The 15,532-nt window shown below is 42.1% G+C and overlaps 1 protein-coding gene across 5 annotated transcripts in view; it reads right to left on the reverse strand.

Moving 5' to 3' along the window:
• Positions 1-15,532, reverse strand: part of NfI (Nuclear factor I) — a 61,908-nt gene that overhangs the window by 26,184 nt on the left and 20,192 nt on the right. The gene's annotated exons all lie outside the window — the stretch shown is intronic.

Below are 15,532 nucleotides of genomic sequence, written 5' to 3' on the forward strand. Positions count from 1 at the left end.
CAATGCACAGCAGATGGTTGTATTAATTTTTCTGTTGCGTAATTTTATAATAGTACAAAAAAGAGGTTAATCTATGCAATTGGGTCGTAGGCACAGATTTCGAAAATGAGGTATTTAGCATTCAAGAAGAAAGAAAGAGAAAGGTACGCCAATCAGAGGTCATACAACCGTTGGTTTCGCGATGAATTGTAAGTAAGTACGTTGAACTAGTAAAGTTAACGTGTAAGTGGCAAATGAAATTAGGGAAGGTTTTTTAGATTACTTTTTTTTATCGGTAAAATATTGGAGTTCTCCTTTACAGCGTTTATGCAAAAACATTTCAATGTACAACTTTACATATCTATCTAAGCGATATGTTCAATAGATAATTTTTCTCTATAGATTTATATAGATAGACTTTTCTGGCCGTTGAGCGTGGTCATTCAGTGTGGTCAGACGATGTCTCATGTTAGCTGAGACCTTTTCGATATCTTTTATTTAATCGATGACATCATAGCTATGTCCTTGAGCGAGACTACGCTATCTGATTCGACAGCCTTGTGGACGGATATTATAGAATAAAATTGTGTGTTTTTATTTGAGAAATGTAGTTACGTAATTTATTGCCAGACGTAAACTTACAGAGCAAATCAGTTAATTCGAAATCAAAGCTCCCCCGACAAGTTTCGGCTGAACGAATCCGCTCGAACGGAGCGTCAGTTCCACTTTTATGAGCGTCAAAACTTTTGAAACATATGTACAAGTATAATAATCTGCATAGATAAACTGTGGTCAGTTGAAGAATATCTTTTTTAATAGGCCACTCACTTATTCGTTCAATCTGCAATCTTCATTCTGATCATCCTCGTCACAATCAAGCTAGCGTCGTTAGCTGCTTTGTTAGTAGGATAAAAAACGACCTTTGTAACATTGAAAATGTCATTATTATGTATATTTATATATTTGTTAGACTGAATAAAAACCTAACGCCGCCAGAACATCTAAAGACAACATGTCTATATTTAGGATATAATTTTAGGCCACTAAAGTGATGTTTTAACTTAGCCTAGCTATGAGTTCAGAAATTAGCTAGGCCTCATACAAATAAAAAGCCCCATCAATGTCTCCATTTGTATAACATATAGTTTAATATTATTTAAAGCTCTTTCAGTAGACATATATATTGGTTTTTTTCTAGTGCTGTTAATACGCCATGCAATTGCCGATCACTGAACTTAGACAAAAATCGATAGAACTTGATTGCTATCAGTTTTTGTATCATCTAGAAAATATGCAATTAACATATTATTATTGGCTATTGTCAGTTTTTCAATCAGGGTGACAAGTTCTCTTTGTACACGATGCCGCCTGACTCTGGGAGTTGGCAACAAAAAGCTTTGGAAGTTCGATATTTGTACAACTTTATTAGTAAATAACCAAATATATATCTAATTCCTTGAGTGAGTAAATGAGGACCACACTCGACCGCTAAAAAATAAGTGACTTACTGACGGAAGTCCTTCAATTTATGCAAAAATCGAACGCTTGCGATAAACGATCGCACCGAACTAATGCTATTATCTTGAAGAATACTATTGATTCTTTCTCTGCGATTTATGTGTGTCAGTTCATTAAACAATTCCACCAGTGTACCTGTTTTCAATTCGCTTTCTCTCTCTCCCTCTCTCTCTCTCTCTATATATATATATATATATACATACATATATATACATATATATATATACTGATACCTTCAGATTTAAAATTTGTTCCTTGCAAAGTCGACAAGGTTGCATTGTATGATGTTTACCGCCTTTATTTGATTACGTCGCTTGAGGAACTCTCCAGAAGACGTTATTAGGGTATACTAATACATCGTTTATCTGTTTATTAATCTCTAGCGACGGCATCCTAGCTGGCGCTGATTCCTACGGATGTGTAGCGCGGTCTCTACGTCAACCGCCGCGGCAAACCTTTACTCAGATAAAATCTAGATTTTTTCTACCTCGTGTCACTTGAGCATATAAAAAGCTCTTGTTCGTTTCTACACGTAATATATCCATCTGGTCGAGTTATGACATGGGTTTTCGTACATAATGGCTGTCGTGAAGAGCAAAGCAAGAAATTTCTATAATTATTTCCTTTGGCCACGCATTTCATTGCCATACGCAGCACTTGGCAACATCATGGTTTATTAATCAATTTTGTCCCGTTACCTTTACTGTGGTCGTAATTTTGTGATGGAAACATAAATGGTTCTAGTACTTGCTATACATACAGTCGATGCGGTACCGGCGTTCTTACATAATTACCTTGTTAATATCAGCGTTCATCATCATAATCGGCATCATCTTCATTGCCAATCAGAGCAGTATAAGTAAGCGCTCTCGTAATTTAATACACTAGCCGACAATTTAGACTTGACGGAGCGAGCAGTGCCCGACGCTGAACAGACCTCCGAGTGGTCCATTCTGTGAGAGGCAGCCGGTGCCTCCCGAGCCAAATCCGCTTGGTCCTTCTCCCCCCGTCGCCTTCTGGCTTTGGGCAAACCGTTCAGCAACAGACTTTTTTACGTCTGCGTGTGTACATGGCAAGGAAATTAGTTAAACTTCATCTGTTTTTCGTTGCCACCATAGCACAACTGCCGCCAGCTAACGCAACAATCGTAATTGTCGTCAGAATCCCTCCAACTATCCTAACATGATCATGACTACAAAATTAACGGCTGTAACAATATTTGCACCGATAAAATTTATTCGTTAATAACCATAATAATAATAATAATAATAATATTAGCAATATATTCGTAGCTCGCAATATCATGCGTAGCGAAAGGACGAGGAACGTTGCACAGGAGCATGAGCGCGCTGACCATTTAAGAAACTACGATCTCTGCGCGGCGCGCATTACTAGCACGTACGTATACGTATGTATACGTAATCATGACGGTCGGCAACAACAACATTAGGGTATTAGCATGGGTTCTTCGCCGACCACCTCTAACCCCTAGCACCACTCCACAGACGCGTGCTAAGAAATCAGGAGAACAGGAGAAAAAGGAAACCCGCAGAAAACTGTCCATCGTGTGTCATCGCACTGTTCAGCTCATCTATGCTTAACGCAACAGTCAGTGCAACCCCTGCTTTGCAAGAATTGCTCCACAACAGCAGCATCGGTTGTGTCGGTAGCAAAAATCGCAGCACGAGCCAGCTCTGTACAACGGCGTCCTTGGCGCAACCCTCAAAGGGTCTTTTGCCACCCAAGCGGAAAACAACAGAAGAATCACACCACGCGCACGTGCTCATATCGACAAACGTTATTTAGATACACAAATGCTGACACACAAAAGTGACTACCTTCAGCTGTTTTCATAGTTCTACCGCGCGCGTATATCATATACAGAAACAGGTAGGCTGTTTTCTCTCTCTGTTGGAATGGGGAGCCTCGGTTGTCTCATTAGTGGCCCCCGATACCACTATTTCGTTCGCATGCGTTCATTCATCCATCGGTCTCTGCCTTTCTCCCCCTCCCTACTTGCTTTCCCCGATAAAATACAATACCTGGCAGCATCACCACCACATGCTGTGCATACAACATGTGATAACGCGATCATCCTATTTTGCCCCTTCCTCCTCCTCCTACTATTATCAGTGTTTCTAAGGTGATAACGATTAGGATAACAAACGACGGACGACAAGATCTTAGCTCTGTAGCTTCTTTACCATCAATGTCAGGCAAAACGAATTGCAGCATAATACTACTGATAGCAGAAGTGTGTACACAAAGGACAGACTTTATAAAGAGATGATGATGTAAAAAAGATTTGCTAAACAGTATATATATTTCACTCTACGGATTATAATTTTTGTTGTCTTCGACTGGCGACTTCTCTTCCGGCGAATAACTATTATACTAAAAAAGAAAATTATCCTTTTTTTATATTAACTGATTGAGTGCGTGGATAGAAAATAATGCTAAGAAGGCCAGCATTGTTCAATGCGCGGCCTGCGTACGGGCCTTTACGATGTTATTAGTAACGATGCGGTAATACCGCCCATGAACGGCGTGGGGTGTCCGATGAGTCTGTTTTTACCCTCTGTTTAAAAAAAACCGCTACTCAACGAATAATATAGAGTTTGTACAGCTATCGTGTCTTGACCAATCTGAAGCACTGCCATTGTCGGTATCGCCTCTCTTTCTTTCTTTATCAGTACTTACAGACAATGTAGAGTACGACTTTTCGATAGCGCAGCGATAAAGTAGCCTTTGCACTTCTGTAGTACAATTTGTATCAACAATGCTTATGACCCTAAAAAAAAGACTGCCGTATACATATACGTTTGCGCGCTTAACTGACAGTTCCAACAAATGGTAGCAAAAAAAATCGTAATACGACATATATGTCGATAGAAGCTAGAAAAGATCAATTATAATTTATAGTTAGTATCTGCACAGCAGCAGAAGCAGGCCCAATGACCAACGAAGCCAATAATGATAACGTTAATAATATATGTTATGTACGTAGATAATTGAACTGAATATGTAGGTAATAGTTTCTACAACAAGTTTCCTATTGCAACGGATTCGTCGTGTCGCAAATTAAGGCCTAGCACGCTTATAGGTCCTATGTACATCTTTGTCTGTGGGTTGCGATATTGTACAATAGCTATATATCTTAGCAGTTTCGTGTACGATGCGTCAATATAACCCCAGAATATCAGTAATAATAACAATAACGAAAGTGCGCAAGAGCCGTCTGATCGTACGTCGTCGTGCATGAATAACATGCAAATAGAAGGAGGGTCTACATCGGCACGACGGCATGGACAAAAAGATTTATCGTTGCCGATGGCCACAACAGAGTGGAATAGGAACAAGTCGATTAGTCGGCCATCCACTATTCAGCTAACGGTTATTATACTATTGCTATGACTCACACATGGATTATATAATATATAGAACTTTTGCTGACGCAATTTGTAGTAGTTGTTCTAGACGACCACGATGAACTGGGAATAGCAGAAACCGCAACAAGCTATGATAATGACGGCGATGGTCAAGGTCGACGTAACAGGAAAGTTGCTATAGCTCCACTAGTCGTAGCTCGACCATCTCGTTCATTGGAGACCAGCACAGTCTTCGAAGATTCAACTAAGATTTGCTTCATTAAATAGGAACTATCGGAAGCAACATGTGGCTACTTTTCACGATTAGCAGGCTCGAAGGTCTAAAAGGTTTGTGGAGAACGAAAGGTTTACGTAAGCAACGGACAAACGTTTCTAAAATAAACGAATAATAGAACAATGTTTAGAAAATGTTGGACGCGCGCGTTTCAGCGACAGGTAGTCTTTTTGCTTGCCTTGCACCGTTCTGACTTTTTGAACCTGCAAGATATAACGGTACCCTTTAGAATGAACGGGAGCTTGGCGGAAAGATCGAACGCATTTGTGTGTCTGTCACTTGACAAGTGTGTTGTCCATGGACAACTGTCTCGGACCATGTCGTTCTATGAGTTTGCATCCTTATACGCAACGTTCTACACAAATAGTGTAGCTACGATCGTGAACTGCATGTTCTGCGACCACGGCTACATCCTAGCGCTATACACAGAGAGCACTGTTTCCGTACTCTGCATTTGCGCCGTTCGGTGCAGGAAATCGTCCTTGATTGCTATTGTCCTTGCTGCGCTGACCAACTGCAAATACATTTGTTTCCCTATACGCAAAAAGAAGGCCAATAGAAACCAAAAAAATTAGGAATAGACGACGTATGTGTACGAAGATTAAGGCGTATATATAATAATGTTTCTCTATATGCTGAGCTTTGGCTAGACGGCTTATCGCACTTTCACTGTCGTATGTTTTTTTATATTTCAGTAACTACGCTACGAATGAATTTTACGAAAGAGTCAAAACTGTTTTGTCGTTAATATGCTAGTCACTGCCGGGTTATAGAGTTTGACTCAAATCCAAGTTGGTGAAAAGGCAATATGTTTTCGGGATAGGGCATTGTAGAAACTGATGAAACTGTGCAGAGCAACGTAGGTTTGCCCCACGGTACAGCAGTAACGATTAAGCCTGCTCTGCCCAGCGTGCTTGGATTTTGCTAGCACAAACTTCTTATATCATAGACCTAAGACATAAGATAAATTCTCTTTTAGGCAGTCATTCGGCTTCAGTGCCCTCAAAAATATAGATAAAGCCGTTTCCTCCATACAAACACTTAAAGCTACTGACAAATAAACGTATACCACATGAACATCTGCCCAGTTCTTCCAACATAGTACATACTAGATTCGGACGCTGAAGACATAGACTGCCAATTGCATCGAAAACAATGACTATAAACATTGCTTTACGACGCGCGAGAATAGCTCTCCGAGAAATACATTAAGTGTAAACGCTGGCTGCTGGCTAATTTCTGACAAATTTGCTCAGTTGCCGATCAGTGAGTTCATAATAATTTCAGTGACGGAATGATAAAAAGCCGGTCCGATCTTTCGTGAGCTGAGGAAACCTGCAGTCAATGATTAGCCCCTTTGGAGCTCGCTGCTATCGGCTGCGCCTGTTGAAGGCAGGCAGCGAGGCACACGAACCTCAACCGCATCGTATAAGGGTTCGGTCCACCTTTCCTACCATATAGTTTTGTAGCATCGTTCGGCTAGTTGGCATGAGCCTGTACTAGCGCCAAGGTCGTCCAGACAGAAACAGACTGCGTCCGACAGTACAATAGTTGTACTATAGTAGCGTGAGCAGCATCAGGTAGTCGCCTTTATGGCAGTAATCGTTACTGGCATTGGCGGACCACTGCCGTCAGTCGAAAGAGAGGGCAAAGAAGGAAATCAGTGGGCAATAACGAAGTTAGCTGCACTCCTTATCCAACAAGTGCACACATTTCAGCTTAACGCTGGATAGACAAAGGGGCACGATATGCTGTACACACATGCCCCGACTGATACAGATAGATAGAGAGGCGCAGACGGGCTCACACACGTCAGCTACATGTAGCTTTGTCAAGCGTGTCTAGGAAGGCACACTAACTGCCAGTGACATGTGCAATAGCAAAGGGAATAGCAGTTGACGACTGATCGGCTATAGCCGAAAGAGAATTAACGAACGCTCAACAAAGGACGCGTCCTGAAAGATTCACCCAGCAACTCTCTGCAGTAACGATCCTGCTATCGATTCTTTCTGCTGCTGCTGTTACACGTGGAGATAGATGCTGCTGACGGCTACCTTTATTACGACAATCTCAGAATGTCAGAAACGCAATAGCCACATAGCAGAATTGGACAAGTTGCCGTGAACTTGAACTTTAAGCTATACGCAACACGCTTTTTTCTGTGACGGTTTTTTGTAATCTACGGCTAGAATGGAATGTAATTCACCTTTTTCTGACTGGGGTCGATGGCTTGAAGACGGCTCGCCGTTGAATCAGACAGCGAGCTTCTAATAGCTGCGGTCCTCACACGCTTACTACCTGTACACCTTCCGTATCAGGCACTTCTGAGGTAGAAGATAACTAGTAGCTAACCAGGTTTACATTGTATTACTATGCACGGCTATACAATAGGATGAAACCTTTAGCTGGTTGATTGCGATGAATGACAAACAGCTAGCAAAAAAAAAAATTATCTTCAACCAATTCCGTTACAGTTCACGCTTAAAGAAGCAGATCTCGGAGAGGCAGCAGACTCTATTCCTAGCAACAGACTATCGCCCTAATGGCGGTGCGCTTCAAAAAGCTGTTGAGTAACCGTTCATGTGTGTACCAATTTTGCCCTACTTCTCTCATTTCGCGTAACGGTAATTTTGCCCTGTGAGGCTCAGCGAACACAATGTGCGTCCGCTGTACCAATTTAAGTTCTTCTTTAGTAAAAATAAGGCTTACATAGATATGGTTGAACTTTTTTGTAACTATTTTTGCCATCAGATTGGTGTTCAGCAAGAAATTCGTAATATACTTTTGGATCAGATCTTGGCAACGGACCAAGCATTTCATATGTAATTAAATCTATTCCAAAGACATTATTCTAGAATATATTGTCTACTACAGATATGTACTAATCTAGCCGTAAGTAATCCGCCGCGTGAATTTCTGTTAAAATCTGTGCCTGTACTCAAAAGGCGGTTAAAAATGATCGAACTGTAAAAAAAGCAGCAAACCGTTCGTAGTGGCGATGGTCATTTCGGTGATTACTGCACCATTGTCATAGAAACGGGTGGAAAAATAGTTTGCTTCATTCATCATAGAAGACCCTGCTCACACCGAACGATTCACAATGTATCCATTGGTCGAACCAGCTGGAACCTATTTCAGGAATAAAAACCCTACTAATAAGAAGAAAACAAATGAAAATTCAATAATCAACCAAATGTGTAATTTAAAGCCCATCCCTATACTCCGCAAGTTACATGTGGTTTCATAAGTTAAACTAGAAGAAAGTCACAATGGTAGCGAGAAGGAGAGATTGTCACGGCATTAGTAACTTATGTGATGTTTCTTCGCCACCTCTGGCTTTGTTTTTTGATGACTATATCTGTTGGCTAAAGACTACGATCGTTTAGCAATGTCTAACAATTGCACAGGTTCTCTTGACCTTAGCTAGTTTAGACACGTCCTTAGACTCGACTTGATCAGGATCCGACAACTTATGTTGGCCTAAGGTTCAGTTCGACATAGGGCTTCAGGATAGCCAGTATTATTCCAGATTTCGATACACGCGCTATCCAAAGAAACCCTTGATTCGCTCCCCTTCAACTCGATAGTTAAGCCTTTGCCTGAACAGAACATTCTCATTCATTAACTATTTTCTTTGTGATTTCTAGACCCTACAATATACACGACGGCTGTCGTTCGACCAGACACTGCCAACATGTTTGTTGACCTGCGTGATCTCTAGCTGCGGCCGGCTGCTGCCGCGGTTGCCAGCAGCACGCTTCTACTACCAATACGAGCACGAATGACAGAGGGGATCTTCCCTCACCAATGGTGGCGTGTTTGAGAGACGGCACAGCCTTCTGCTGCTGCTGTTGATCATGATGAGGAGATAACGTACTAGAACCGCTATGCGACTCCAGCCGACAGTAACCAATAGTCGCACTTAAACACTTCGACAGCGACGCAGGCAACTGTCGTCAGCCGTCGTCGTCGTTGTTGTTGTTGTGCACTCCACCCGAAAGAAGCGGTGGAAGCCGCGCTGACGTCGTCCCGAGGAGACCTTTGCTCAACAGGGATTCCCTGTGCGTGCCGCTGCATTGTGGCAGACTTCACCTAGAAACGCCTGATGACGATAGAGGGCGCTACCGGTCATTTATCCCAGTAGGTGCGTTAGGTTGTACTGCTCTCGCTTCAACCGGTTTGCTTTGTAGGCAAATATGTGTTGGTTACAAGTGTAACCGGGCGGAGGGATATATACGCGTAAAAAGCGCGTGACCCTCAGACATCAGCAACGCCCCCTACTGCGGTTCGTGATGTAGACAAGGCTCACAAAAAATGCAATATCCCATACGAATTAGTTGTTATTGGGGAGTGCGCCGTTACGAGATATAGCTACGTATAAGGCCAATGGCGCCGCCGATGCAGACCTGTGATTCCCGGGAGTGGGATTTACCGTTACAGCAACGGTGTTCTGTCGCTGCTGTCCCGTCAATTAAATTAGTCGACTACCGGTTCAATATGTGCGGAATCCGCAATGCAAAAACGATTCGCTATTCCCAATTGATGTAATTAATCCACGTATATATAGGTAAATAAACATTGATTTTTGCGTTAGTAAAGGCTTGATTCATTAGAGTTTTGGCTCAGCTGATTGTTGAAGAGGCCATCGCCAAAAGCCTAAGTGAAATTCGCAGAAATCGTCTTAAGTTTGCAACTTGCGTGTACAAAATACATATAGCATCTTTGTTTCGTTTTCCATTGCTGCTGTTCCGTTCATCGCTACAACGTTTATTGTTGTTGTTGAAGCACGTAGCTCTAACACAGGCACTTGAACGTTGCCTGTTTGTTGTCTCTCCATGGCTATGACACCTTAGGCTGTAAATTGACACTGTCTATTCCATAACGCGCCCATTGCAGCTGCTTCGAGCGTGTCTGCAGCCGTGAGTGCGTGACTGTTTATCTATCAGCTATTAGCTAGGGCCACAGTAATGAGCGCAACAGTCACAACAAAGGAAAATGAAAAGAAATAAGCGGGCGGGCGATCACGCGAGAGTGAGAGCAGCGTATTTCAACTTGAAACCTTTTTCGATAGCGTCGACGTCGCCAACGACGGCAAGCTTAACAACGGTACTAAAAGCAACGGCTTCAGAAGTTACATTGACTTAGATTAGTGATGGGGCAGTTATCAATGCTGTACCGTTCATTTACGCATGACTAATGGCCGTTTCATATGGCGCTAATAAATAGGCTAGGGAAAAAAATGAGAGCTGAAGATCGTAGGCGCCCTGTTTGGCCTTCAAATGCTGCCAGCCTAATTCGGTTTTGCTGTCTCTGTGTTCAGTACGAGCGGAGCAATTACGATGAGGTTCACCGTAGGCCAATACATGAAATTATCTAATTTCATATTTTCGAATACGGAATATGACCACAGTCGTAAAGCAGTGTCTTCAGACAGGGTTGACAGTACCCTGTCTTGGCTATATCAAAACAGCTTTGGTTGTGCTATGACAAAAGCTTCTGGCCAAATGCAGGCACTTGTTACATATTTAGTCCTGAAATAGTTGTTCACAGTATTTATATGCCTCTAATCGAAAATTCATTCTTGTTCAGTTGATTTTTTCACGGTATTTCTATGCCAGATATATAATTTCCACAGACAGGTTTGTCCGTCTTGCGTGTACAGGACTAAGTTTGGCTCTTGAGATTATTGAATGGCAAAAAAAAATATCTGTGACATTCTTTGGTCTGTCTCTTGTCCATCATTTGACTCCTGTCACAAAATCACGTTATCAAACTGACGCACTTTTGCTTTTTCGCGCTCTCTGTTCCTTACGTATGAATGAACGCCGATAGCGATTTTTTAGAACTATGGTTATTACCGGACTTACAAACGCAGGAAAAAAATGTGTTTTTAATGTAGAAAAATAGGCAAGACCAGATTTATGGACTCAAACTTGAAGCCATTTATGCATTCGGTAGATGTTGAGTTCATAATACACAACCAATTTGGTCACTGAGTGCCCCTCAACAAGTTCGTTCACATATATTGTATTAGGAATATCACATTGAAATACTTCTCTGCATGAAGGTCATGCGCGTTTTGCGTGATGCGTTACCGGTGATAGCGGAATAGCTATAAACCAAATATATTTCATTCAATTCTTCTTTGTTACGCGCCCCGTATTTCAATTACATCTCACTTTTAAACATCTTTAATATTCGTTTATTAACAAGTTTGGTCGATGTAGACAGCTCCCTCCAAATGTTAAATGAGCCTGTTGGAGCTATCATTGCCATATATCGTCGTATACAGCGAGCAAACTTTAAGGGCCGCGAACTCAAGCGCGCCAAAGTTTGAACGTTCCCAACAGTGTCCGTAAGGTAGACGGCTCCTTAGCTAACAGATACGTCAAATGTCGCCCACAAACGAGTGGTACAGCCGCGACCCTCGTTGATCATCGCCGCGTCGAGGCCTGCTACCGCCATCAGCAGAAACGCACAGTCGGTGATAGCCGTCGTCATAGACTCGAACAAGAAAGGGCCTTTCTCTGTTCAGCACGGGAGAGCAATATTATCTGTTGAGATCGACTCGTTGACTAGATAATGCAAGCCTAGCGGCTAAGCAATAATCGAAAGCTGTATGCGACTACGATTCTGGTCAACATCGGTCGGCTTGACGGGACTAGTCCGCACTCTCGCAGATAAAGAAAGGAAAACTGCCATTAATCCAACTTCGGTAAATCGAAGACACGATCCATCGAGGCGTTTGCTAACCGTCCAATATGCAAAGTCACCTCCGCATATCGATGCAGCAAACAATCTCTTATTGTTGTGGTCTTGATGCAGAAACAAAAGGATCGAGCCTCTGGCCTTTTTTCGACTCGAAAAGTTCCTGATCGTTTTGTTAAACAGAATTTCTGCTAACGCTGACTGACAACCAGCCGTGCGTGACAACCAGAGCTGGGCCTAAGCAAAATAAAGAAGATCTGGAGTTGAAACTATGACTATTTGCAAAACCTGTACCAGGAACAAGCGTTCCACCCTTCGTTTGTCAATCTAATATATCTATCTTCAGTTAATTTCATATGCAAAGTTCGGCCTTTTAGGCGTTGGAAAAATGCATGCCAGATAGCTAGTATTGCTAATAAAGTTTCTAACGCAAAAAGTTAACAAAATCACATTATAGCTAGCTCAACTATAAGGTAAAACAATTACATGTAAGTTTGTAGTACGTTCAATCTTATTTTTATATGAAAAATACACGTGGGTTTTTACACTCCATTCTATCGCACTGAATTAAAGCGATACCATTGCACGGTGAAGAACGAGTGAGGACGGGTTATCATCATGTAGGAGTGTTCGACAAATGATTGCGTAGTAATCCATAGAATGAGTTAATGTCTTTTATAATCCGGTACGGTTACGCGGCATTTTGGTTAACTAGGGGTAAGTTACGGGGCCGTGGGTATAGGCAAGCTCCGTGTTCGTTACTAAACTCTAAGTGTTAGTCAGCTTTTGGAGATCTACTAGACTGTCAAATTACCTCCGGTTATGTATTTGTATGTACTTTATATATATATATATATATGTATATAAGTCATATATGAATTATACGTATTCTACACGTGCAACCTATTGATTTATTAATTTCAAATACGATATTGATCGTCTGAACAGTAAGTATTTTAGGCGATCGAGGCAAGACGGAGCGAGGCGCTCGAAGGATTATAATGCTCTAACTATGAAGTGCTCAATTTGACGACCGTAAATGACTCATGGAGTTCTCGCTGTTTTTTTCTTTACACATTTACATTGTACAAACTAGAACCTTGGCAGCATTTCATATAAACATACCAATATCCGCCTAGTTTATTTATCTACTAAATACCTGTTCCGGCTTGAATCTTTCGATTAGATCGTTACTTATTATTGCGTACTTTGTACTTTTGGTCGTTTGAACAAGTTTTTTAAACTTCCTTTAGAAATCGAACAGGCAATGCTCGAATGATAATTCGCTCTCGAGTTTCCAGGGGCAAATCACTGGGACACGCATTTCGCACCTGCAGTCGAAGCTTCAAATGAAGAATACACGCACCCTATCGTCAGCTTTGTCTGACAACTCTTCGCGTATCCGTCGTTTACGTTCTACCGGTTTTTACCAAAGAAGATGACTTCGGACCAAAGAACCTGGGTATTCGCCAAATCGCGCATAGTTCAAGACATACAATTAGCTATGTACCTGTTTGATACAACGCATGAACCGTTCGGAAATGATGAGTTCGGTCTTCCCTTTTTCCCTAGATTTGTTCGATATTGATTGGATAATCAGGATACGATTATTGATGGAAACAAACAAGCCATCAATCAAGACAATTTGCCTTGTGAGAATAACCTATTCAAGTCGAACGATGATGAGAGAAAATCCGAAAGAAAAAAGTATGATAGAAGAGGTCGCAACGAAGAACATTCCTCCCAGTGAGACGGTGCTCATTAGGACGGCCGCAGTCCGTACTAGCTTACCGCACGTATACGTACATAATATGTAGGAAACTACGAAATGTTTACGCGCCTGGTCGTAGTTTATTACTTTGACAAATCCAGAGTCTGTCTTCTGTTCTATGCATATATAGGGCCGATGGCTTACGCTGTTTTGTAGTCAACTCCTTGCTAGTACCGAATCCATCACTTTGTTGAACTATGCTTTATAAATTGATGTTCGCACGCGCATTAGTAATCATATGGTTATGTAATAGGGGTACAGACGGCAGTTACACGGTGTATGCGAGCTTCAAGGTCGTTGCTATCCTAACTCTTGCCTCACTCCTGTGAAATAACAACGCGTGTTTGTGTATAATGGCAATAACACCCCCTCGCCCGTATCTTAGATGATATAATGTAATATATGGAAACAAGAAATCGCTATTTTTGCTTAACTCGGAACAAGCCAACCGTCGTCAGCCTATCGCTGACTGGAATTTTGCTTTGACGCTGCACCATGAGAGCGATTGCCAAATCGAACGTGAGCAAAAAGGTATTGTTTATAACAAATATGTCTGTCTTGCTATTCGGATCCTGTTCCATTCGAAAAAGAAAGCCGTAGAACCTTGCAAGAATAGTTATATACATAATCCATAGTTGATTTAACAAACACCTTTAGATTTTGCTCGTTGTCAACCAAGGTCCTCGAGTTTGTTGCTTAGAAATAGTTGTTATTTCGAGTTGGCCGATAGATGGGTCAATTTATCTATTCATATCTGCTAACGCCAAAATATTGCTTCTATTACGAATTATGTCATTCGCTAAGCCTAAGCTAGCAGCCACCGATAAATCATGGGCTAAATGAAATCAGGGCAGAGCCCCAAATCGAACTGGGCAACATGTGTAGACGTACTCCTGTCCCCGTGCATCAATGCACATGTTGAACCCCATTAGCTCCCTACAAGTCTAACGTAAGACAAAGACGATTAATACGGGTCGCTTCTGTGTGCGCCTGCAATCACAGCCGACAAACAGATTTTTGCGTAGTTCTTTCGGCAGCAGAAGTCGCTGAACTGCCTCGATTGCCTTATCGCTCCGGGCTGATCTGCGCGGACTAATGCGTGGCGCACAAAAACAACGCCATAGCCACATAGCCGGCGACGCTTGTCACTCAGACAGCGTCAGCGACGTCAGATCCGCAGAGAGGGTTTTTCTTCGCGGTGCAGAAACGTCAACAACAACAGCGTGTGTTGTTGTATTACATAACAGCACCGCTAATACGCCGCGTTTAGCAACTTTGTGGCAGGGGGACGCTGCTGCTGCTGCTGGGAGCCGAGTGCTAAAAGTGGCAGCCATTACGGCGACGCCGATACTGCCGGCAGCCTTGACATTGACCGTAAGAGTCGATGTGGATCGGCGGCACGAACGATAGTGAACGAAGTAGCGGAAACGAAGAACAGAAGACGGGGCCAGAAGTTTAGGGTTGAACACTCAGTGGCCCATTAAGGGCTCAATGACCACTGAATACTACAGTCAAATATTCCATTATAAATATGCGATAGCGTGACATGATAGCTAATAGCAACACTTCATTGCCGAAGACGAGTGGGAATTACGCGGGGCTGTCGAACGGTAGAAGTACGTAGCTTTATCAGAACATTTTCACAATTGATCGAGGTAAACAAGTGAACGAAAAGTCAAATTGGCGCTTAGCTGGAAATGTGCTCATTGTTTAACATAACACATATTGACGCTGTATGATTTTCTTAGATAAACACGTAACGCCTACCTACTGAACGCCACATCTCCTTGACCATGAAACGCTAAAACTTAAAAAACTATTATATTCCTAGGTGTTGCCGTTCTCGTTCGTCGATAATAAAAACTACTACGATTACTTTCAAGAAACAAAAGA

Source organism: Varroa destructor, unplaced genomic scaffold (genome assembly GCF_002443255.2).
Source record: "Varroa destructor unplaced genomic scaffold, Vdes_3.0 BEIS01000002.1, whole genome shotgun sequence".
In the NCBI taxonomy this organism is placed as follows: Eukaryota; Metazoa; Arthropoda; class Arachnida; order Mesostigmata; family Varroidae; genus Varroa; species Varroa destructor.